This window comes from Mesocricetus auratus, unplaced genomic scaffold (assembly GCF_017639785.1).
Source record: "Mesocricetus auratus isolate SY011 unplaced genomic scaffold, BCM_Maur_2.0 Super-Scaffold_100022, whole genome shotgun sequence".
Taxonomy (NCBI): domain Eukaryota; kingdom Metazoa; phylum Chordata; class Mammalia; order Rodentia; family Cricetidae; genus Mesocricetus; species Mesocricetus auratus.
The window spans coordinates 20,211,393-20,237,346 of record NW_024429203.1 but is presented as its reverse complement, the minus strand read 5'-3'; the positions used below and the strand labels follow the sequence as shown (position 1 = coordinate 20,237,346).

Below are 25,954 nucleotides of genomic sequence, written 5' to 3'. Positions count from 1 at the left end.
TTCGGTGGAGTCTTCTCAGAGTAAATGGCTGCTAGGATAAGACTTGAAGGACAAATGATAGAATTTGGGAGGGATGGTAGAGAGGTATAGACAAAAGATTACATGTGTGAAAAACTGAGGAGATGAAGGGTAGAAGAAAAGATGGAGATGATGGCATGTGCACAGGAGGGAAAAGGTAGATGGTGACTTGATGGGTCTAGAAAACTCTCCTGGAGGAAGAAGTCAGAACATCTGGTTCTCTTGGTGCCATGATATCTCAAGATCAATGGTAATTATAAAGAGTTTTAGTCCCTGGAGAATGATGTTTATGATTTCAATAATTCTCTGGATTCCACTTGACTCTCTGCGGGGACTCCTGGTAGGATGAGGCAGCATTCCAGGTGGGGAAAGATAAATAATATTTTCTTACTAAATTAGCACAGGAAATGGGAAGAAGCACACTTATCTGAGTAGAAGAAAGGGGGGGAAGCCAAAGTGAACACCGAACACCCGGCCATGGTGTGTGGAAGGGAAATACTGAACCTGGATTTCTGACTTGGGTAGATGACATTTAAAGGTGATAGGGGATCATTTAGAAATTGTCTCTAACTTAACATTTTTTCTATCCCATTAGATATTTGGTCAGTATGAATCACAACTAGTTTTGATTTATACATATACAAGTGAAATCAAGCTATGAGAGCTGTCTTTTCCAGTAAATCCACACAAGTTCACAATTAATGCAACATTTCTTTTATTGGGAGCCAAGGACCAAAGAAAGTCTCATAAACTGTCAACACAGTCACACTCTGTGCCTAGTCTACTTGTTAACAATAAACCTATTTATTTATGAGCTCAGTGAGAACAGAGTAGACACAACACTTTGAAAACAAGACAGCTAGAGCCATGATGGGGGCTACATATGACTATGTCAAACAGCGAAGTAGAATGTTACATCAGTTAAATATCCAGGTCTCTCAAAAAGTTAGGTATCTGTCCCTTAGCAGACCTAGCTTAAATGTCTCCTTTGAGACGAAAATCACAATTTGAACATCTATGTTAACTAGATGATCACTTTATTAACCACTGTTAAATGCCAATCAAGAACAGAGGGGCTGAAAGTGAATAAATGAGGATTACAACACAAAATGACTAGTGGCCATTGTTAATACTTAAGTATTACTGAAATAGACATGGATAAGCATTCTCAGCATTTACAAAAGTTGGTCATTGGTCAAGACCATTGAGAAGATGTACAATGGGAGATTGGATCTATACAAGTGAACCAATGACTTCATGATTGGGAATATTATTAAAGATATAGTATATGTACAACTGTGGCTATCTGTATTTTTGGGGGACAGATCATTGACAACTTCTTGACCCAAATACACTAATTCATAGCTGTTTTTCACAGTGACATGAGGTGCCAAAGAGGGGAAGGAACTGATGAGATCTACTAGATCCAATCTAAGAGGCATTCCTTAATCGCATAGGCAGAATGCCTTTTTTAATGAAATATAAGTCCATGCTTCTTTAGGGCATGGTGGAGTAGTTTAAAAGCCATTGAAAGATAACTGAGGACCTAGTTTCTAGTCATTGCTGGGACACTTCCAAATATGTGGTTTGTTTTATTTTGTTCATTTGGGTTGGTTTTTTTTTTCTAAGTTACTCAGCTTACAGGCTATGGATTTATGTTTTCTGTCAAAAAGATATTGTAACAGGTAACTCAAGGCCCACCACCCTTAAAACTTTGAGATTTCTTGCAGAACTAAGTCAAAAATCTCATTATGTCAGACCAAAATCAAAAGGAAATGTCTAAAATGATAGCAAGCTCTCCACCACTAAATTTTCGATCTTCTGTCATGAAATACATTTATCATTCTGGTGTAATTCAAATAAAAATGTATTTGAAGAGATCATTGAGACAATAAATAAGCAGAAGAACTATTTGTTTCCATAGACAGACATTAATGACTATAGGGAAAGGGACAACAATGTTGGTACTGATCACAAAATTCTGACTTCAGGCTTCAGCTCATGTGTTTTGTGATAGCACCCTAGCCAAACTCAGTTTCATCACCTGGGAAGCAAGGGATAATGTGTAATTTTCATGGTTTTCATGAGATTTATTAGGCAAAATACTTTCTATATGGAGCAAATTTGGTAGCTAGCAACTGTGAACAGAAGAATCTTGAGTTCTGCACAGGTGCTATCAATCACCTTCACCTTTCTAGTGACAGAGAACTGGAACTTTAGTTGTAGTTTGCTTTAGGTGACTTCTGGGGTACTGATTATTGGGTGGAATCAAGTTGACATGAGTATTTGCAACCCCCAAAATTCACCATGTGGATTTCCTCCACCATGTCCTAGAATACTATTATGTCCACCTTAAAGACTTTATTTTCTCCTATCTACCCATTTATCTAAATTTTTATACCCTTTATGATTCATTTCATATTTCTCTTTAGGGCAACATTCTCCCTTAGGCAAGCCATTGTCTTTCATTTTATTTCTGCTCTTACTGTCTACCGACTCAGTTTATCACTACATTTTAGGTAGCTTTTGTATCCTAACCTTCACAAGCAGCTGCCATATGTCACAAAGGCAAACTTGCTGCTCAGAGTCTGGGGGCATGATGTGGTGTTTCTGCGTGGTGGCATAAATGTCTCTGTGGGTCACCTATGACAACATTGTTTTTCATTTTCTAGATCTCTCTCAGGAACAAATACTATATGTTGATAAAAATTAGTCTCCACAGAAAATTCAGTCTCTTCATACATTAACACACTGGTACAAAGTTGCCTTTACACAAACACACTAATAAGCATATCTACACTAGGACCAAAAATAGATGGCAAGTGAATCTTGAACACAGACAGACAAATACACACAAGGAAGGGCATGTTCTTGACTCATCAATTGTCTGCATCATTCTGTTTCTTGCAAAGATTACTATTGGCTCCAACTGTACCATATGGGTGGCTGCTGAGGTATCTTCAGGTGGTCACTTGCTTTGTTTCAACTTCACAGTTGGAATGAATGTCCATCAGTCTAGCAGTCTCTGTAGTCTTTATCCTTTCACTGGGAAGATATTCCTGAGGAAGGGGGCTATAGGACCAGCTGAAAGGAACATCAGTGCAACTAAAAACATAATAGAACATGTCACAGACAGTTATCACATTGACTGTTCAATGGAGATGAATTTGTGACACCTTAGGGACAATGCTATTTATAACTGCAGCAGAAATGTTACATCACTTGAACAACAAAAAAGTGACTTTCATTCATTGTTCCCCTTGCTCAAGGATCAGTCAAGCAGTGGTCTTGTCCCAGTGTGGACAAAAAAGCCCTACTGAGAAGCATGCTTCGAATCTACCCTCACTGAAACAGAACACACAGGCAGAGAGAAAAGGACATCAGGACACATTCAAGTAAGTCCTGGGAATGATGATGACCTGAGTTGGCTGTAGGTGCTTAACTGTTTAGCAATGCAGGAGTGAATGAAGGCACTGGAATTATTAGGCATTAATTGTCTTGGTCTATCCAGTGCCTGGCATTGAACTTGGCAATGGTACTTAAAGAAAAGGAGAGTGGCAGAAGGGGAAGGAGGCAGCAGAGTAATAAGAAAGAGAAAGGAAGGGAAAGAAAGAAGAAAGAGGTGCATGAATGGAAGGAGGGAGGGGAAATGGAGGGAAGAGAAGGAGAGAAAGTAGGAGAAAGGAAAAGAGGGCAAAAGTAATGAAGGAGTGCCGGAGTTACCGGAATATTGAGGCACACGGGAAGAAAAGTAGTCAGATACAAGCATATTAATGGTGTCCAGACTGAGGAATGAAGTCTGCCTTAATAAAGAAAGTTCTACATTCCAGGTGGTTTGAGAAAAAAAAAAAACCGAGGTGGGGCCGTTTCCAGGAGACTTTGAACATGTCAGTGTTTCATTTGGAAAGTGTGTTGTGGTCCAGTGACCATTGTAGACCAATAAAAGGAACATTACCACAATTCAAATGAACCAAGGAGAACAAGAAACACAAAACTTAAAGGCACCAATCCAATGGAGAAAACAAACCACACTACAAGGAATGACAGGAGCGCAGAAGAGCTGGTAGATAGGGTGTGGCCTAAAACAGAAAGGCAGGTGTCTGTTTGGGCATCTTCCAAGTCAATATTGAAGGATGTGGTTTTATAACTGGGATCAAGAATTCACTTCTCCCATTGGGTCGCTTTACTTTTATTTTCATTTTCTTTTATTTTGCCCCTAGGCTGTTGCTTTTTCAGTCAGCATCCCTTCCAGAAAATGAACTCCAATCTTCAGTGCTTTCTCAAGAGAGCAAAACAGATTAGTAAATACTGAACCCGGAGGTAGAATCAGGTGTAACTTTGAAGGGCAACTGATGATACCAAAAGACTCTGGGTTCATGGGTTCTGGCCTTATTCCTATTACCCACATACTGTAAAATGGCTTCAACAATTCTGAGGGCTGTAAGAACTGGGAATCTACCTAGTCTGACCCAATCACTTCACAGATAAGGATATTTGAGAAGAGGGGTATTAATGTTACTTTCTTACTCTGCAGGAGTTGTTGTGAATGAGAAGTACTTTGCAGGTGGTTTTAATTTAACTAAAGCCTTTGACATAAGCTTCTCCATTATACTCACACAATCAAAATGCATCAATGATCTAGGCACACTGAATGGGCAATGTATTTTATAAACAATGATATTGAGAATGGGGTGCTAAGCTTTTGGCATCCATGCAATATTCAATTGTGAATAAATTAGCATGATATTGTAATAAGGAAAAACATTGTATATAATACTTTTATGATTCATATAGATAGTAATTAATGGAAAGTCTAAGAATATGTGAGAAGACAAAAACCAAACTATTCATTGCTTTGGAGTTACACAGATCAACCCCATGCAAAAAAAAGGTTTTTATATAGTATAAACACTATCAAAATGAATTTTGAGGGTTGAATATGCAGCAGACAGTAGGAAAATGAACAGATTTTGTATGCTTGTCACATGTTAAAATTTTACAGACCACTTTTGTTTTTTTGGTTCTATACCTACCAACTTGCATTGAGTAGTCAAGTAGGGCCTTTTACTCAACACAAGGCTCTTTTGGGATCCCTTTTGTAATTTGAATGTAGAAGCAAAAAGTGAGACCCTCAAATTGCCTTGCTCAGTAATCATAATTCTCCAAGTTTGTCTTGACAATCTCATTACCTACTGCACATAGCCAAGTACCAGGCTGGCCAAACAACTCACTGTGCTTCTGCCTGGCTTTTTTTTCTTGATAGGTAGATCCTCATGGGCCAGCTTGCCGGAAGAGGCTCCCCAGTGGAGCCATCAGTAGATCTCTGGAATCACATTGAGGCCACAAAAGGGAACTGAAGTTAGTGCATAAGAGTTTCAGTTACTCGTCACGTGACATGTAAAATGGAAGGGAAAACAGAAAAGGAATTGTTTATTATCGTTAATGGCTTGATTATTTTGATTAAGTTAAAACTATTATCTCTGAATAATGTCATTTCTCTAATTCCAACAAAGGAAATGTATTCCTTATGAGTAATATTTACTACTCTGATGTTCTCCATGCTTCCCAAATTATCTAAAGTCAGGATAAAGAACAAATCCACAAAGAACTGCAAATATTTTGCAAAGAATTCAAGTGTCTCCAGTGATAGCCCTTCAAGAGATCATTAGTTTTCAATATCTAGGTTTTTTGCTTTTGTTCTCACACAAGTACTCAGGCTGCAAAGTCCTTTTATTCTTATATTAATTAACAAGGAATTAAAAAAAATAAGCTGGCTTAAAAAGCATTCTACTCGGGAGCAATTTCAAGTGATGAGACATGCCCAAGGGTGGGGGTGGTCGACAAACTCAAGTAGGCTACATGTAAAGCAACGAGCAGCTATATGCACATTAGTATAATTACAGATTGCAAATTATATCGGATGTATCTAATATCTAATTTTTTGAAAGCTGATTCCACTTGAGACTTCAATAACAGCATCAACATTTTGCAGGTGGCTCCTTCTGTACAGTATCCAAGGGGAATTAGTCTTCTAATGTGCTTATAGCCCTCAAGTTAAAACTAGATCTCCTGCTTAAAGGACCAATGAACAATGAACACTGAGAATAACACCTTGACAAAGGAAATGGGGAGGGGTGTTACCCTGGATAACATTGAGTACAATTACTTATTCTTTCTGTACCGTGAACATGATACTTGCTTCAAGCAATAAGGAACTTCAACATGCGTCATTAGGAAATGTGGGAGAGCCTACCTACACACTGAGGAAGTCTACTGAACAGCTAAGCGTTGGCCATCTATTAGATCTGCAGATAAAAGAAACATATGCATCTCAGTGACATGTTATGCCTTTGACTGCAAATGGAAACTCTTACATTAAATTCAGATCATTTAAGACAGACGTCCAGTTCCAAGCTTAGTGTTGAGGAATTGGCTTTTGTCCTCACGCCCTACATGAATCAATCTCCAAACAACTAAAATATATTTGAGGTCTCGGAGAATGAAGCATATTCTTCGAGTTGATTGGATCCATTTTCTTGATTCCTATTTAAAGATCTTTCTGCTAATTAGTCGGGTTTGCTGTTGAATTATTTAATTATCTGCACTTTTGTGCAATGAAATATGTTGTCATAGCACACACTTTACAGTGCGGTGACTGCTCCCATCTAATGATGCCTCTATAGTTAGTACTTTCCTTTGTTCTGCTCATAAGTGGTTTTAGAAAAAGGGGTGGGCCCTGGAGGAGGAGCCTCAGGGTTTGCAAAATAAAATCATACATTCCTGGTGTATGGGCAGAATTTGATGCATTTATATGAATTCCATCTTAGAAATCAAAGCTGAAGTTCCATTCTGAACAAGCCACAGCACATGTTGGTGGCATGAGATGTAGCCACGAGGCTGTGAGTGTACCTTGAACATCTTTCTAGTGAGTATTCACTGCAACACCATGGGGAAGGGACTACTTTTTTTTTTAAATCAGCAAGGAATGTCTTTAACGAGGAAGAAGTAAATTATGATAATTACTCTGAATGGTCGGATCCTTGAGCATCACTAATTAGCATTTATTGCCTGGATTATAGAACGATACAAGTGAAACCAAACTGCGAATGCTCTTTTACCTTGAAGACTTGAAAAGGCAATGGAGGAAGAAGTGGGCAGCCACCTCCCTGGTGCAGACTGTAGTCAGTCCACCTCTCCACAGCCTGGAGCCTCCCCCCTTGTGGAAACACACCCATATGGTCCTCAGCACTTCCGGCCCATTCATCTTTTTGTGTTAGGCTCATATTTGCATGGGCTATCATAGTTTCAAGAGACTGATGACAGGCAAAACATTTTGGCTATCTACCATCTGAGGACAATATCATCAGTTGGGAGAGCGTAGCAATAAAGAGCTGAAACACCATGCTTCATAAAAATATGGAATTCTTCCAGAGAAATATTTGACTTAAAAATAGAACAAAGACCTCAGCTCTTGGCAAATACAATTTTACATTCCTTTTCTCACTTGCCCTTAGGACTAAAGGTAAAAAAAAAAAAAAAAAGCTGAGAAAAGATGATGGGTTTCTGGTATAAGGACTGTTTGCTTATTTAATTTATTTTCCACTAGGAATCTGTGATAACATAGGTTCTGAAACTAGAAAACAAAAATTAGATATTGATGGTCAGACTGACAGTACAGAATAAATGCCATTCATATAATTTGGCAGCTGAATTTTTTAAGTAAGTCAGCAGATAGAAGGAGAGAAAGGGGAAAAAATTCCCTGGGCCATTTATCATTCTGCAACCCACGCTGTTCTCTATACCCCATTATAGCGAGTGAAGAGAAAGACTGTGTTCAGCCAGAAAACGGGACCTAAATACAGTCACTGGTCTCCCAAATACCTTCCGCAGTTTCCCCACACGCTCCCTTCTGGTTTGTAAGAATAAGTTTGACTAAATCTGTGAGGAGATTTAATAGACTGGTGGAAGAAATTAATTCTGCCGAATGAGCAAAAGCATTCAAGTTGCCCAGATGCAAATAAGACAGATAATACTTTTCTTTGCCTTTGACATGCTAGGCGGATTAGTTTAGAATGTTAAATCTGATTTTATTAGAATATATTAGCAGTGTTTTAATTAATACCAATCAAACGTTTTCTTTCCCTGGGGCTTGAAAGTCACCAAAGCCTTCTGTTACATTCTCCTTACTTTACTGTATTCAAGGGAAAACTGTAAACTTTTTCTAAAAAGGTGTTTTGCCCATAAAATTGGTTCCAGGTGCCAGATTTTAAAATGAGTACTCCTCTCTAGCTTGCTTCCTTAAAACAAAACAAAAATAATTGGAGTTTGAAAATTAAGCATTTTCTACATTTTTCTCTGGGGTAAATATTGCAAAAGGAGTTTCAGCTGGTTCCTCTTGTTACCAGTGGGTCTTCTTAAAGCTGCTGGATTCCAACTGCGGTGGTTTTGAGCCGGCCAAAGAGAAGGACTTTTTAAAAGAAGGTGGTGGTGTTAGTGAAGGAGTGTGTGTGTGTGTGTGTGTGTGTGTGTGTGTGTGTGTGCGCGCGCGGGCGCGCGTGTGGGCGCACACACATATGTGTAAGCTAGTTAAAAATCCGGTGAGCCACTGTGTCCTGTGAACTGAATTGGAACTGTGCTCCAAGGAGGTACAGGACTGCATTCCACTCATTATCCCTCCCTTTCTCTCCAGCTTCCTGTCCTTCTGGGCCGGAGCTCCAGTTCCCTGGTCTCTGTTCTTCCACTACTACACCCCCACTGCAGCTCTCCGCCTTATTTTTTTTTTTATCTGCCAGGCTGGATTTGTGCTTTTAAAGATCAGTATCAATAATAGCCTGCTTGTTTCGGTTACGCTCTCCCTTTAAAAGACAGTCCCCTCTAATTGATGTGTCTGGGCTAGTCTAGACTGGTAGTGATTGAACCAACCACCAATTATGTTATTCATTTCACTGAACTTCACTGATGGGCTCCATGAGGAAGAGGGGGTGTTTGAGAAACCTGCCCTTGCACTGAAGCAGTTGCCTGCTGAAATACAGAAATCTGTGTGTCGCACGCACTGCTGAGTGCCTGGGCAACCAGCTTTACAGTAGCAGCCCGAGAACAGGAGCAATTCACTTGAAAACATGGAAAAAGCAGGAGTGTCTCCGAGTACAAACTGAAACACTTGCATTGAATCATGTCCCTCTATCATTTGAAATCAGTGAAAAGACATCTGTCATATCTTTATTGATCTGTGCTTACATTCCTGTCACATCAGCTGCATTCATATTTTGCCTTAAAAAAGCACCAAATGCTTGCCAATCTTTCATATGTTTGATGAGCTACTGTATTACCCATAAGTTAAACTGATGCACCACCATAATTTGCACACAGTTATGCATGCACATTAGCTGAAATGGGATGGGGAATCATTAATCATTTTATATAAACTACTGGAAAATCTCTTAAATAACTGTAAGTTTCGAAGCACATTCTACCAAAGGCTGCCAAGTAACAGTTAAATTGCAACTGTACAAGAGGTTTCAACAAAAGACGTAGCACAATTGTTGCACACTTTTCAATTCAGCGTTCGGATGCAAAATGCTTTCTTGACTATAATTTGGAGTAAATGGGTAAAATTGAGATCGGCACTTAAAAATATGACAAGAGCAGTTTCCTTCACCTTCTACTCCGTGTGTACAATGAGGTTACAACCATTACAAAATCTTTCAAAGATGAAAGCATTTGGAGTCTGGGTTGATTTAGGTATTTTCCAAAAATGGAGAGAAAGGTTGAGCTGAGAAGAGTAAAACTGTTTCAAGGAAACTGTATGCCCGAATTTTCTGCAACAAAGGGAAGGTACGCTGTGTCCTTCTTCCCAATGTGAAGCAGACCTGAATCACTAAATTACCCTTCCATGAAAAGTTATAATCCTAGAAAACTACAGATTAGAAAATGCTAACAATTACCTCAAGAGAGGATCATTTTTAAATGTGGTTTGGTATTACTAATAACTTTGTCTAGTTGAATTAAAATCCTGATTAAAAAATCTTTCCAGTTTGTAAAGGAGAGTCATAGGCATTGATTTTCTCCAAAGAATGTAATATGCATCCACTTCTTTCTTTCATTCCATAATATTTAGAAAATTCATTTCTATCCTTATCACCTTTAAATTCATCAAGCATAACATTTTTAAAGAGGTACCAAGGTGGTTGGATTCCTCTTTCAAGTTTTTTAGAGAAATCTTGCAAAGAAACAATTATTTTCTCTTTTGTAATCCCTTAGGTTCCTTTCTTTGTACTGAATACAAGAGTTGAATATTTAACCTATTAATTTATTCCAAACCAGTGGTTCTAGCATACCTATGTCAGAGAAACCATTCTCTATCATATACGATACGGGGGCAGACAATGCAGATATAATATATTCTCATACGTTTTAACTGAGCACAATTTTGAGATTAACTGCTGAGTTTAAAAGTTGGAGGCATGGGGCATGCTGGGACTTCAGTTGAGATGTTCTGAGGTCAACCACCAGGTACTGAGCTGTTGGTGTTACGCTCTGGTAGTACTGCGTGTTGCTCTCAAGGAATAGACCCTGCGGATGAGTTTCCACCAGCCTCGGTGTCAGCCATGTACACAGGCGTCCATAGCAGCCAACACAGGATGCTAACAGTCTATGTCTACTTCAACAGAAGCCAGGAGCTGCCACACTCTGGTCACCTGATCCCATCTAACAATGGAAGCCTCAGAGGTGTACTCTCATCACTTCTGACAAACTTTCTTTTATTTTCTTTCTTTCTTTTTTTTTCCTTTAAAAGACAAAAAGTTCCTTCGGCGACGCAAAGGCACGACTCGCAGCTCCCAAGAGCCTAACCCGTGGATTTAAACGGTAAACATCACAAGTTAGGGTCTCAGGGACTGAGGGGAGCGCAACACAATTTTTTTTCTTTCTTGAGACAAAACAAAGCAAAACAAGAATGACAGTCAATTTCGGTTGCAGACTCGGGACTAAAATGCAGCAAACAGGTGGTCCAGTGTGACGATATCCTGGCTTTCTAACCCTGGTCCCTTCACAAAATTTAGATAATTTCTGACTCCATACAGTTCTGCATACGCAATACATATACCCAAACATGCAAATGCCAGTTAGATCAAAGAAAACTTTTAAGCTTTCGGCAAATAGTTTACTAAACTGGGAAATAATATGAATAGACTCAGAAATGTCTGTTTCTATTTGGTTAATAAAATAAAAAACCGTGATCTACAATCGGGATTAAATGTCTCTTTAAGGCTTTCATTTGTAACTTTCATTCTTGCAATGACTAAGGAGAAGAAAATAACCCTCTGCCTTCCCCCAGGGCAAGCGTGCCACATGCAACAATCCTAAGAGATGGGGTTTGGGGGAAGCAGGATTCGGAGGTTAGAAAGGTTTTTGAACTCACCCATTTGAAGTGGAGCCCGGCTGCAGAGCTTCCAGGAGCACCATCCGGACCCGGGGGGGAGAATGTGAGCTCGCAGTGCGCTAGGCTGGGCGAGGTGTTCAATAGGACAGAGAATGGGGCGGGGAGGGAAGGCGGGGGCAGGAAGCGATACTCCAAAATCGAGAGAAGACCAGACCGTAACTCTGTGGTTTATGCTTTGACCAGGAGTGGGGGTGGGGGGAGAGGCAGTTGGGTGGGAGTAGAGGGAGGGGCTGGGGTTGATCAAATTTGGAAAACAGTCGGTTAAAAAATTAAAATTGAATAAATCGAGAGAGAAAGAGAAAATTTCCCAAGGATTGCTTGTAAAAAAAAATTCTTTTTTCTTTTCCTTCTTGTTTCTCTAACATGCAGAGAGTTCTGTCAGCCTTGCAAACTGGGCCCTCCTCTGCATCAGCTGCTTGCCTGAGGCCAAGGCCAAAATCACCCAGAGCGAGCACCAGCCTGTCATTTGGTAGACTCAAAGTGGGAAGGGGTGGGTGCGAGCTGGGGAGATGCTCCCCCCACCCTCGCCTCCCGCTGCGGATCCTTTGAAGCCTTTGGCCAATATTTCAGAGGAATCCAAGGCATAATCCCCCTCCATCTTCACAGACAGCCACTATGCTCTACCTGATAGAGTGGCTCGCTTTTCCCAACCTCCTCTGCCTGGAAGCTCAGCTTTCCTGTGCAGACTCAAAAGAAAAAGAAAAAAAAAAAAAAAAAAAAGACCCGAAAGGGAGGGGAAGCCGACCGACGGGAAGATGCTTCTTTTTTAAAAATTTCTTTCCCCTCACCCCGCTCCTTTCTTTCTTTTATCCCAGGCCTGAGCAGAGTAGATGGCTGGCTGGGCACAGAGTAACAAAGCATCGGCCCTAAGGAAGACACTGGAGGGGCCTTCTAGTCGGAGTAAAAAAAAAGAAAAAAGAAAAAGAAAGAAGAAAAGAAAAAAACTATTTTTAATATATTTTCATATACAACTAGGAACAGTAAGAGCTCCAGGCTCACCTCCTCCCCGCCAGAAGAACTAGAATCATGCCAGCCAGCCCTCTAAACCGTGTCTCTTTTCCCCTGCACAGGCACAGGGTCTGTTTAGAACACCCACACGCAACTTTTTTTCCTCACCTCTGTAGGTTCTGCTCATGTACAGTCCACCATTCAGCTCTCCTTCTTTCCTTTTCTCGCCTTTTCCTTTTCCTCTCCAAAGAGCCAGTCCGTCATCATGAAACCTCTCTCTCTCTCTCTCTCTCTCTCTCTCTCTCTCTCTCTCTCTCTCTCTCTCTCTCTCTCATTTTATTAATAATAATAGCCCTTTCGACATAGCAGCATGAAGTGGCTGCCTTTGAGAAAGCACATTTAATCTTTACTGGCTCCCCTAGGCTTCGCTGAAGAAGAAGGCAAGGGGAGAAAAAAGGAGAGAGAGGAAAAAAGCATGTAAGGGAGGCTGCTGACGGACAGCAAGCATCAGGCACAAATCAGCGACAAGTTGAATTTTCCTAGACCACACTGCCCCCTTTCTTCTCGGCTCTCTCCCTGGGCTCCTGGAAAGCCCCAGTGTCTGGTTACAGGAGGCGATGGGTCTCTCTCTGCCAACCATGGTGCAGATTCCTCACATGCCTGCTTAAACCTCTGGCAGAGTAAGGAATCGATATCCCCCTCTAATCACCTTTAGCTCTTTGATGGCTTCCCCCCTTTTCTGAGAATCCACTTGGCTTCTCTTGCCTCTCCCCCGCCCTGCCAGGCTCCTGCATACAAAGCTTGCAGCACTGTCATCTCTCACTCCCTTCCATATCTTGAAGACAAGCCTCTTCTAATGTTCTCTCGCGCTTGCTCTCTCTGTGTTGTAGCGTGTCTCCTCCAGGACTAGCAACCCCGGATGCAGGGAGACATCTCCCTGACTACTAATGAGATCAAAAATACACCATCAGGTCAGGGGAAACTAGACATTGTACTCTACAGATTCAAACATCTGTGTGTATGTGTATACATATATATATGTGTATGTGTGTGTGTATGTATGTATGTATTCTTTTGCTAGACCTACAGTTCAGGTAGCTCTTTTTCTAAAGTGTGTGTGTGGTGGGGGGAGGGGAGATCCAGGTGGGTATTGTAAAGGAGTGAAACCTCGGCTGCAATGTGGTTATCTGACCAATTGTCTGGCATCCACACACATTCGTGAATGAACGCAGGTGAGGCTCCTTGTGAAATTTTTCCTCCCTTTTTTTTTTTTTAATGGACAGATGGTCAACAATGCCCAAACATTTCTTTGAAATTGTTGTGCGAAAGCATAAAAGAGCAACGACTCAAGTCTATATTTAAGATACTCTTCAGGCACATAATGATCACAACGCTAAACCTCACGCCTTTCAACGCCTGGGTTTTGCTGGTTGCCTCCGGTTGTAGCATGCACTAATTTGCCACTTATGTTCCTGGGATTTGAAAAGCCATTCTATCAGTCTCCTCAGCTCAGCCTAACCCTTGGCTTCCACTGCAGGCATTCTCCTGATTCCTGAAGCGTTCGTAGCCTGCCATGCGCATCAGATACATGCATACTTTATTGATCAGTCTAATGTCCCTCGATAATGATAAGCAATACTTCAGATGGCATAAAAAAAAGAGGGGGAGAGAGGGAAGGAGGGAGGAGACCAAGAAAAAAGAAAGGCATCTCCAAAAGATGAAGGGAGCAGCGTGCAGCGGTTCTGTTGTCACCCATTTTAAATGCTTGCCTTCCATACAGTGTCCTGCCAAGGAAGGCACCACCCCCCAAATCAGGGTCTCTACCTATCTATAAACACAGTGGGTATATTGCTATCTTAACCCAATTTTCCCAATGAGGCTAGAATCCTGCAGACAACAGACAGTGCTGTGTTAAAATAGAATACGGGGCTCTGCAAATAGCAGGGAAGGAGGGGGAGACAGCCAAGGATGCAGGTTCCCTGCAAGTGGGTGTTTTAAAAGGTGGTTTCTTTGTGCTCATCACAGACATTCATTGTGCTTTGTCTCTGACCGTGAGACTTTAGAAGCGCGGCTGGATGCCAAAAAAAGGAAGAGAGGAAAAGCATATATGAGATGAAGAAGCAGAGGAAGGGAAAGAGAGGAGACGAAGAGGGAAGGAGATGAGGGAGAGAAGGAAAAGGAAGAGGAAGGGGAGGAGGAGGACAAACAGGCAAAAGAGAAGAAGTAAAAGAATGTTGGAGTATCTTTAGCACATTTTTTTCCTTATTGTCATGACTAGGAAGGAGGAAGGCATGTGCCAGGAGTTGGTGACTGGGTGAGAATATTTTTCAGATTTGGCTAATAGAGTGTTTGCACTAGACTGATGAGAGGGGGGAGGGAGGGAGAGAGAAAGAGAAATGCTAAAATAATCAAAAAGGGTGTAGCTGTCAAAAAAAAATCTTTGACTCATTGGGTGCCTCCCTGTTAGACCAAGATGAACTATCCCTGAAGAGAGTCCTTGATCACCTCGGTGTATATGAAGTCCCCAGAACAGGTCACTGTACCCAACTGGAAAGGAAAGAGAGATGGAGAACGAAATTCTCCTAGCCCCTCCTATTTGCAATAACAGTTTAGCATGACTTCCACACACTGAGCTAATTCATACTTGTCTGTGCTCACTCTGCTTACAAAGACACACAAATCTGTGACTTATGAAAGTTAGGCTAAGGAACACATCATTTTCTCCATACAACTCAGTGAGGTCTTTGGAGGATACTTATTTGAAGCAGTTAACACCTGACCCCAATTTCTGTGGGTAATTAGTGAGCTAGATAACCACACAAAGTGGGTAATTATTTAGTACCCAAGGGTACGCTAGAAGTGGGTAGTGGCTTTGTTAACAAAAGCATATCTCTAATTATTGTATCTATGATGGGTGTTTTAAAAATACCAGTTACTCTATCAAGTGAACCATGATAGAGAAGTAACTGTTTTACTGTCCTCAGCATATACACACACATCTCCCATCATGGTTCAGAATATTTACCTCTAATGTCCAGAGTGTAGAGAAGATTAATTAGTTAATGTCTGTAAGACTCTCAGAAGGTGATATGAACTGGAGGGCTTCTAAATACAGTATTAGTATTGTTATCGGTACTTTGGCTATGTTATCACTGGCTGAGAGAAACTGGGGGAGTAGATGCTTTTGTTCAGTCTATGCCTTGGTCTGATGGTAATGCTGAGACCACAGACGTCATAATTGTGATCATGGGAAGTGGGCAACTGCCTGACAGTCTAACTTGGCTGCTAAAGAGAGGGAGACAGTACTGAACTGATAGCTGACTCAGGTTAGGTCTGAGGAGCTGGGCTGAGAGGTGGGGAGAGGGAGGAGCAAGGAGCCTAAAGGGAGTTGAATCAGCTGGACCACACCCTCCTTCTACAGTCTCCCTATCATTCCCCTTTGAGGGCGCACAAGTACGTCCAGAAATCCCTCAAAGGAGACATCTGTGCAAGTTCTGGGATAAACTTAGCGTAATGACATCAGTTATATAGTATTTATTGTGGAGAATGACTTATTTATACATCTTGTGAGTTGATGCAAATGCATTTTGAAATATTACTGTGTTGAGGATAGGCACATACAGACCAACCTCGGATATCTTTAACCCAGAATTGAAACAGTGAGGGGAAAAAGCAGTTTATTGTTTTTAGAAATCATTCCTAGGATGAGAAGGGTACTATTTATTTTTACTGAGAAAGAAAAGGAAGAAGGGAGAGGAGGAGGGGAGGATAGAAGGGAGGAGACAGAGAGAGAGTCCAAGCATGCTGCTTTGGGGACCCTGATCCTGGAGATCAACCAAGCTTTGAAAATAATAAACAAGAATAGCAAAAAAACGAAAACTCACTACTTTTTCTGTGAATGACCATCACATTGAGTCTGTTTTCTGGCAGACGCAGGGCAGACAGAGACCTCTGTAGTCCACATCTTCAAGTGGGTTCCCCACACTTTTTCTTTCAAACAAAATCAACCTGGGGACCAACCCTAGAGGTCTGGGAGATGCAAGTATGTGGGAAGGGTTAAAAAATATGCAAAGATGTTGTATTCCGTGCAGTGGATGGTACTAGGGAACTGAGAGGAGAATCGACCCCATCCTTTAGGCAACAGGTACCACTGCCAAAATCTAAATCTAATCCCAGGACACACGCTGAAGCTGTAATTGGAGGCTAACTTTGGGGTAAATATATTTGAAGAGCTGGGAGGAAATTTCTCCAAAAGCCATCCAAGTCAGTCTTGTGACCTGGAGACCCAGTGTTTGTCACCCCCTCTCTGAGCTCAGAACTACAAAGGCTAGCTGGCATTCTCCAACCCGCCCAGCTCCTTTCAAACCCACAGACTGTGCCAGACTTGGCCCCACCTCCCCCTGCAACAGATTCTGTAGCCCTGTTCCACACTATGCTGCAGGGAGCCAGATTTCCATTTTAATTGTCCTACCTGGCTAGTCCCTCGGTCACTTGTCCTGGTTCTTGATTCTTGGCAAGATTTCAAAGGCCCAATCAATTGTTTTGTCTTCCACAATCTTAATCTTTGACACCTCCGGTTTCCTAGTTCCCCCAAATGCGGTCCTTTCAAACACAAAAATGTGACTCTTTTGCAGTTTCTTGCGTGTATGGACACCACTACCTCCTTTCGTTGGCCTTTCTCACTCTTGTTTAACTTTACTTTTTTCTGCCTCATGTAATGGAGGACCCTGAAGGAAAGCCAGAACTAACACTTCTTTGCTTCTCTCTGGACTACAGCATTTCAGGCGACCCAAAGTAACCTAGGGCATTTCCTAAAAGCTTACCTAAAAAGAGTTAGAACCAACTGAAGAACAAGTGTGCGTGCGTGTATGTGTGTGTATGTACAGAGAGATACAGAGACACATTTAGAGAAAACTGCCCTAACTATAAGTGCTGCAGTAGGAAAGTCCCTCTGTGTGTGTATGTGTGTGTGTGTGTGTGTGTGTGAGAGAGAGAGAGAGAGAGAGAGAGAGAGAGAGAGAGAGAGGAGGAGAAAGAGACAGAGAGACAGAGACAGAGAAAGAGCACCTACAGTAAGTAGTTCTATCACAGTTCCCTTACATTGTATGACTCTGATAAAGCATTTGCCTTTCTGTGGACAGGTGGGGTCAGCTAGAAACTGAGTCACAGCAGCCGCTGGGATTGGATGGAATAGAAAAGGAAGGCAAATTTCTTTAATTCACCATCTCTTTCTACTTCTGTCTGGGTTTGGGGGCTAAGACTAGAACGGCACCCCCTATGCATCTCCAAGATACCATGGCCCTGGAAATTGCTCTTTCTTCCTTGATTCCTGTATACTCTTACTACTAAGTCCTTATGCTTCACTCTTGAGATCATCTTTTCATGGTTCCTCTAACAGTGATCACGGGGTGGGGGGGGGCTTCTGCATTCTAGATGCAGAGAGCTTGCCTTAAAGTCCTTGTCTTTAAAGATATCATGAATGTTTTATAGATGCTGAGAATAGGGTTCAGAATAGGTGTCTCTGCCCCAATAGTGTAGGACAGTGCCAGGATTTGAACCAGGTACATTTGCTTAAGTATTATTTTGCCTTTGCATTGTTACAGGCTTTTGTCCTGTGTTAATGTAATCAAGCTTTCTGATTGGTCTCTGTAGACTCCCTTGCTTTCTCCTGTGCATTTTGCACTTTACCCCATCCTCAGAGCATTTTTAGTTTGATGATTTTATCCAGTTCATTATTGTCTTGCACTTAAGAATGTGGCAGGCATTGTGCTGGGCTGTCTCAGTTTTGTACCTGGGAGGCAGGCGATGACCTCTCTACCCTGTTGTCTTTACCTCTGAACTCTAAAGCCATGAAGGAAGAGAGGCTGTGAAAAGCTCCCGATGTGCCCTCAGAAAAGGGTATAACACCTAGATGCATGAGCAGTGCACCAAAAGGTTCTGAATAAATTTTTATGGTAATATGTTTTGTATTGAAGCTTTTCTTTTTTGCCTTTATTATTTACTCTGGGGTGGGGCATATGACAGAACACAGAAGCTGATGTCAGAGGACATCTTGAAAGGGCCAGTTCTTTCCTTCGACCCTGTAGATTCTAAGAAGGAAGCTCATCAGGCTTGGCAGCAGACACCTATAACCAACCACTGAACCATCTCGTCAGCCTGCATTATGATTTTTTGAAAGAGTTGAGTTCTTGTTTAAAATAACCTTTAGAGAGAGAGAAAAAAAAGACCACATAGCAAGCTACCATACTAAGCTAGCATGAAGAAATGGTGAGTCTCAGTCTGAATTTTTAAAGACTATACTCTGGTGGATGTCCCACGTACAGTCACATTCATAATTCCTTCTACAAGCTCTGAGGCCATGTGGCTTCTTGTGTGAAGCCACTGTACTGTGGCTTAGGAGGTCTTTTCAAGTGATAGATTGTGCAGGCTGATGTGGTAGTGAAGGAGTATGCTGGGCTGCATGTGAAGAGGGAAAGGGCTTGTACAAGAGTGTGTGCAGGAGTCCAGGTCTGCAGTAGGCGATCCAGGGTGAGGCATTTCAAGTGGCCTGAGTGTCTCCAGGGTTTCATAATGTGTACTCTGAAGAAAGATTAGACAATTCCTTCTTTTGCCTAAGGAAAGAATATTTTAAGTACGTCTAATTGCTGTCTTTGCAGGCTAAATTCTATTCTGGTCTTAAAACAAAACAAAAGGTTTCACGTAGTTTTCACTTAAACCCATCTACCAGTATAGAACAGAGTGATAGGGAAAAACCAAAATTCCCAGAAAAACAAATCCAGGCAGTGAAGACATCAGATTAGTGTGGCCAGCTGACGCAGACCTTGATGGAGAACACACACCTGTAAGGCACCTTAGGTATAGTTCCCCACAGCTCCTGCTTGGTTCTATGCCAATGTCTCCTCCTGGAGTTCTTTCTTACTCTATTACCACTTCCCCTCTGAATCCAGTGGGTGCTTTTATTTTTGTTTCTTGGAAAGGAATATCTTATCCCTAATAGGATTCCGAAAAGACATGATGAGGTAGGTCCAGAGTCAAGTGCATAGATCACATGGCAGGCAAGAGAAGAGGTGAAAATGGCCTGGAAAGCACGATCATTGGGTATCGCTGAGCAGTGGGGTGGATTAGTCTGTTGGTCATCCATTGTCTGCCTCTGGATAGAGGTGTAGGGGTGTGTGACTAGGATGACGTTCATTCTGTCCTTCTCTATCATATGGAGATTTCTGACGTCAGTGAATTTGGTTACAAGCATGCTACTATCTTCATTGGCTGGGAAAACTTTCATGCTATCAATCCAGAACACAGTTTGCAAAGTTGTATCCTTTAGCTGCTGGCGAGTTTCCTCAAGTGAGAGCTCAGTGGGATGCTACAGTCATTCTATCCCAAATGCACTAATGATATAGACTGTGCAAATTCTTCCAGCAGGAGTCGCCCAGGGACTGGCTGCTCTTCACAGGAAGATGAAGAGTAGAAAGGTATTTGCATGCTGCATGGTCAGCAGAGCCCTTTTCCTTAAGCAGCAAGACTGAGACAATAGGGTGTGGCATGTGGCACAGACTGAATATGGCATGGGTTGCCTGTGGTTCAAGTGTACTTAAGGTCTGTTATTTACAATCAAAACTGTACATCAGTTCCAAGTACCAGGTTAGGTGTGTCAGGCTGAAAAATTGGGTGCTTTTCTTCATAAGGATGTTTTGACTCCTTTTTGTTTGGGGAGTATGTTATGGTTTAATAGGACGTGTAGCCCTAAAAGGCTTGTGTATTGAAGACTTAGGTGCTGCTGAGTGATGATTGGGTCATGCTTTCCTCATAAAGGGATTAACCCACTGAAAAATCCACAGACTGAATGGCCTATTAGGAGGTGGGACTGAACAGAGGAAGTAAGTCACAGTGTGTGTGTGTATGTGTGTGTGTGTGTGTGTATGTGTGTGTGTGTGTGTGTGTGTGTGTGTGTGTGTGCAGGGGGAGGGTGTTTGCACAGTACACCATGTCCCTTGTCCCTTCCTATCTGTCTCACTTTGAACTGAGCAGCTTTGTTCTGACACACCCTCCTTGTCATGATGCTCTACTTCACCACAAAGGGCCCTAAACCAAAATCACTGAACTCTTGAGTCAATATTTCCTCCTTTAAAATGGTTTTTCACTGGTAATTTGGCACAAAGACTGGCTATTAGGAAAAGTCAATAATCCCCCAGTACATACATGCCATAGTATTTGTTGTTATGTATTTAGAAAATGATTCTGGAGCCCCCTTCTACCTCTGTGGGTGAGGTTGGAAGACTCTTGCTGCTTTTCGGATGGCACCGCATGGAGCCTGCAGCTTCTGGGAAGTAATGTACAACAGGTCCATGGATTACACTGGGCTCTAGTGAGACCCATTTAGACATGAAAAGTAAGAGAGGAAATGTCTCCATCTCCAAGGTAACAAGGAGAGAAAAGAGAGTATCCTCTCAAAGTTGGATGCCTATTACCTATCCACCAAGAAGATGATGTGTGACATAAAACTCACTTTTCTTGGCCAAAGGGTGCCATCTGGGAGTCAAGTTCTAATTCTGCCTAGATTTCCTCCCATTCATTCAGTCATTAGGTTCAAGTTACTAAGCCAAGAGATGCAGATCCACCCTGGGGTTTTGGAAGGTAGAGATTACTGCGCCAAGATGCCACAGAGGATAACCAAATAAAGACACAGGCCAAAGATTTGGTCTGAAGTCATTCCTATCCTTTTGAAACTGCCATAAACAACCTGAGGATTGGGAGGAAAAAAGAGACAAGAGGAAGGGGAAGGCTAGGGAAGCCAAGAGCATTCACATCTCAGATCAAGCTTCTGGAGGATGTGGCTCCTAGAGAGACCATAACTGACCAAATTAATGCTCCTTGAAAAACCCTTTATGGTAGACATCACTCATGGCTCTCTAAACACTCTTCAACCGAGGCAAGGAAAGAGGAACGTCTATGACCCACCAAGAGGAGAAGGTTAGACTATGACTGCTCCTCACAGTTTCCAGTTAAACAGTCAATATCATCTCTCACACCAAGTATACATATTCAAAATAGTCAAGGTAGGGGCTAAGGGGATTGACTGGGGGGCAGGGATGATGTGTTTGTTGTGCAGGAATGAGGACCTGAATTTGGATCCTGGGCTTGCATAAAACCCAGACTTAGTGATACGTGAATGCAACTGCAGAGTGGGGAGAAAACAGCTGGATATGAATAGTTGACTGTTCAGAGAGTGCAGCAGAAGAGGGGTGCTCAAGGTTAGTGAGAGATATTTCCTCAAAAATCAATCAATCAATCAATCAATAAGGTGCAGACTGACAGAGGATAATACCTGGGACTAACCCTCTGTTCTCCACAAATGCAGGCAGTAGCAAATGCACCCCCCCAACACACACACACACCCAATACATATGGTAGTTTCCTCACATACATCCTTTTCATATTGTCCAGTCTTTGCAGGTCTCCTGCTCTTTCTTTTCAGCCATTTAAATTCTAACAGTGTAGGATAGAAAGAGATGGAAGTGAGTGTCCCATGTCACCACTCCTGTCTCACCAGTGGGAACCAAGACAATAAATGACTAACTACATGCTTTGCTCAATGGGGCTGTGAGAGCACTGGCTGTCAAATCTAGGTCTCACCCCAGTTCTTTATGAGCTAGCATGTGTAAGTTGCAGCAAATTAATTCAAAGAGTGGGCTTGCATGAATCTGAGGTGTCTTTAATAATAACCACACCCCAAGCATCTTGGTTCCCCCTGTTATTAATGAATGACAGTGTGGCGAGGAAGGGCTTTCAGCAAGACACAATTAAATTTACTCAAGCATTCGTAAAATAGATGAGTTTCCAAAGTGCTGAGCATGCAGAATTTTTAAAAATTAAAAGAATACAGAAGCATAATTTGAGATACATTCTTGGGTCCAAGGTGCCGTGGTAGACTCAGAATCCTACAGAGATTCAAATGGCAAGAAAGGAATAGGGAGCACTTGGGGGAGAAGCTGAGGAATATTTTAAAGCCAGAAACTGATACCTCTGAGATTTTAAATTTGGCACATTCGACACTTCTCAAGGAGTCTCTGTCTGCTACAAATAGCAAGGGCATGAATACCAAAGAGAACTATGTCACAGGAGCCAGGCCTGTTTTCTGAGGTCCAATGCTTCAACCTCCTTGGAGGTTGGACTCCGATCCTATACAGGACAGCACATGGCACACTAGCTGTAGCCTGTGACACCACATCCTCCAAAATCTCTGGAAGGTGAAATCATTCTGTTCTTCTCTTTGTTCTCATTCTCAAGTCTTTAAAGACTGACTGCGATATTTTGATTACCTATTCCAAGTCTAGACAGCTCAGTTAGGTCTGTTGGTCTACAAGTTTGACTGGTGTGTGTGTGTGTGTGTGTGTGTGTGTGTGTGTGTGTGTGTGTAAGGAAGCCAAAGCAGAGCACAAGTGTCCTGCTCTATGGTTTTTATGCTTATCCGCTTGAGATAGGGTCTCCCACTGAACATGAAGCTCCCAACTTTTAGCTAGGCTTCCCCACCAGTGAACCAGAGCAATTGTTTCGTCTATACATCCTCATCTTGGGATGCTGGGATTACAGGTGCACACAGCCATACCCAACATTTTGATGTGGGTTCTGGGTATCTGAACTTATGTCTTCATGCTTGTTCAGCAAGCAGGAAGCAACTGTAGCAACTGAAACAGCTCTCTAACACCTTAGCAGGATTCTTATATGTATGGAATGAGGATATGTTTTGTTAATATTTTGGTCCTACTGAGGTTTAGCAGTGTGCCAGCCTTATAATAAGAATTTTATAGATGATTTTTTATTTTTATTGTCTCTTCCAGATGTTACAAAAATCCAGAGTCATAAAGTGAGGAAGAAATACTGACCAATCAGCTGATTAAATACAGGTTAGCCCTCTTAAATTGTTCTTTTGATTTTAATTTTCTGGAGGTTTTGTTCATTTAAAGACCATATCTTTCAATACAGTTCAATCTAGCCAGGGCTTGATATGTAGTCCGGGGCAAACAAGCTAGCCTTAGACTTGCACTCTGCCTCCCTCAGCCTCCCGAGTGTTGAGATTACAGACATGTGCCACTATTTCCCACCCAGAAGGAGTAATATTTAATTTCCCTTCCAGTTATGATCTCAAATACCAAAAATCTACATATCAAAATTTATGAAAAAGAGTTATGAAGAAAAGGAGAGAGACAGAGACAGAGAGAGACAGAGAGAAGGTAAGGAAGGAGGCAATTACTTTGAATTTAAAATAGTTCTTCTGGCACTCATATTCTCTTTATATCATTAACAGCACATTGGATGATCCCAGGGCCCTACCCACCAATAGCTTTAAAGACAAAATAACAGGAAAATTGGACTTGAACAGACAAACAAGAAAAAAAGATAATTAGCAAGTGATAGCCCCCATCTACGTGCACATATATGTCTATGCTCAGTTGTCTTGTTTTCCACTAGGTAGCAAGAGCTCATCAAGATGTCAGGAAGTCCATCTTGTTCAACAGATTTAAAGAGAAATGCTGAGGTATATACAGACTAGGTAGAGGGCATGTGGGTAGGGGAAGAATCCTATGCACTGCTTTAATGAAACAGAGTTGAGTTTTTACAAATTTTTTATTTTATTCATTTTATACAATATATGTTTTATCAAATTCTTCCCCCTGAACACTCCTCCAAGATCCTCCCCAACTAATGAACATATTTTGTAAGGGATTCAGCACAAAGGTTAAGAGAAAAAAGAGGCTCTCTGAAGAAGTATGGGTGTGGGATTCACTGACTCACAGGAAGTAAGACGTAACCAAGTATGGGAATGGTCTCCTCAAAGAAGAGACATAGGTTGTCTCTTCTTTTGGAAGCAGATAGAGAGTACACTTGAAGTTATTTATGTACAATATAAGCTTTTCTCTCTTGCTTAGGCTTAATTATAATTGTTTGTCTGATGGCTTAGGCTTCTTATTGGCTAGGTCTGTCTTAGTTATTAACCCATTTCTATTAAACTATGTATTTCCATGTAGTCTTGGCTTACCAGAGAATGCCTGGGTCTGTTACTCCTTCAGAGGCTACATGGCTTCTTCCTGGCAGCTCCTTTCTGCCTCCTCTCCCCAGAATTCTCCTGCTCTGGTAGCCCCATCTATACTTCTTGCCTGTCTACTGGCTAATCAGTGTCTTATTCATCAACCAATAAGAGAAACATATGTACAGAAGGATAGCCCCCATCATTTAGGACAGGGCAGAAAAACAGCAGAATTATCACAAGAGCTCCCCACTATTCTGTGGTACTACTCTTTGGTCTCAGTCTCTCCTTCCTCAAAGTCACCACACTGTAAGCCTACCTTAAGCAGGGTATGTGACACCAAGATACATCACAGAGAATACTCAGTGAGTGTTGTAATTAACTCAACTTACAGATACATTGACAACTACAATATGAAGAGAGACCATTTATATAGTAAACAAGGAAAAGTAGGTCTCCAAAAGGGAAAGGAGCTTCAGCAAGCATGAATCTTCCTTCTTCTGTGAAGATGCCAAAGTCTGGTCTGCTGAGTTAAGTGTACTTGGAGTCTGACCCTGGGGAAAACTGAAGGCTGACATACCCTTGTCTGATCTGCTTGCTTGAACTTCTGGTTCTATTTTGGTCCCTATTGGTCCCAAGACACATGACCCAGTAGAAGAAATAAAGTACTGAAATTCAGGAGATGCAAGTTCTCTGCTTAGTTTGTCATGTGACCTTGGATAAGACATCTCACCTCTAAGATCATAAACAACACTCAAAAGCATAAAATGAGAAGACTGAACTGGACAAACTCCATTCTTCAAGAGAACTTTAGAATTGCATCATCCCTCTTTCTGTGTTCTCTTCTTACAAGGACACTTTCTGAGCAGCTATGGCAAGAAGGGATTTGTAGTTCAAAACTAGAAGAATGAGGAGATGGCCCGTGGGTAAGAGTATCTACTGCACAAGCATCAGGACCTGAGCTTGAATGCCCAGAGCCTCTGTAAATGCTGGACATGGCTACCTGTGTGTTTTTAATTCCAAAGGTGTGGGGACTAGGGACTGGGCCAGGTGGATCCCAGGAGCGTTCTGGCTACCCAACCTACATGAAATAGTGGGCTTTAAGTTCAGTGAGAGACCCTGTCTCAAGGGAATAATGCAGAGAACAAAGGAACACACCCAGTGCCATTTACCCACCTCCACATAAGTGCACAGAGGTCCCCATGCACTGAATACACGTGTGCACACACGACACACACACAAAATAAATAAATATAATAAACAAAGCACTTTATCTGACATGAAACAATGTAGGGTCTTAACATACTAATCAAGAGGAGAAATGTTCAGATTCTCAGCATGGTGGGATCCATCATAGCAGACAGGGTGGTGGAAAGGGACCACAACTTGGCTGTTTACAAAATCTCCTGACACTTGAGTGGAACTGAGAAAGCCTATCTTGACAAGATTCATGGGCAGGAAAAAATAGCTTGCTAAGAAAGGACAAGCATTATTTCTCATTTGTAAAGTTGAAGTCTAGAAAG

The 25,954-nt window shown here is 41.7% G+C and overlaps 1 long non-coding RNA gene across 3 annotated transcripts in view; it reads right to left on the bottom strand.

Annotated features, from left to right (window-relative positions):
• Positions 1-716: 716 nt before the first annotated feature.
• The window catches only part of LOC106021092, a 120,378-nt gene continuing 95,140 nt past the window's right edge, over positions 717-25,954 (bottom strand). Inside the window, exons 1-4 of one of the 3 annotated variants that reach the window (XR_005870265.1) lie at positions 12,575-13,117; positions 11,438-12,349; positions 6,272-6,323; positions 717-5,341 (exon numbers count right to left, since the gene is read on the bottom strand). This is a non-coding gene — a long non-coding RNA (uncharacterized LOC106021092). Of the gene's footprint in view, positions 5,342-6,271; positions 6,324-11,437; positions 13,118-25,954 lie in introns of those variants that run through there. The other 2 variants (XR_001196439.3, XR_005870266.1) reach the window with 2 other exon arrangements.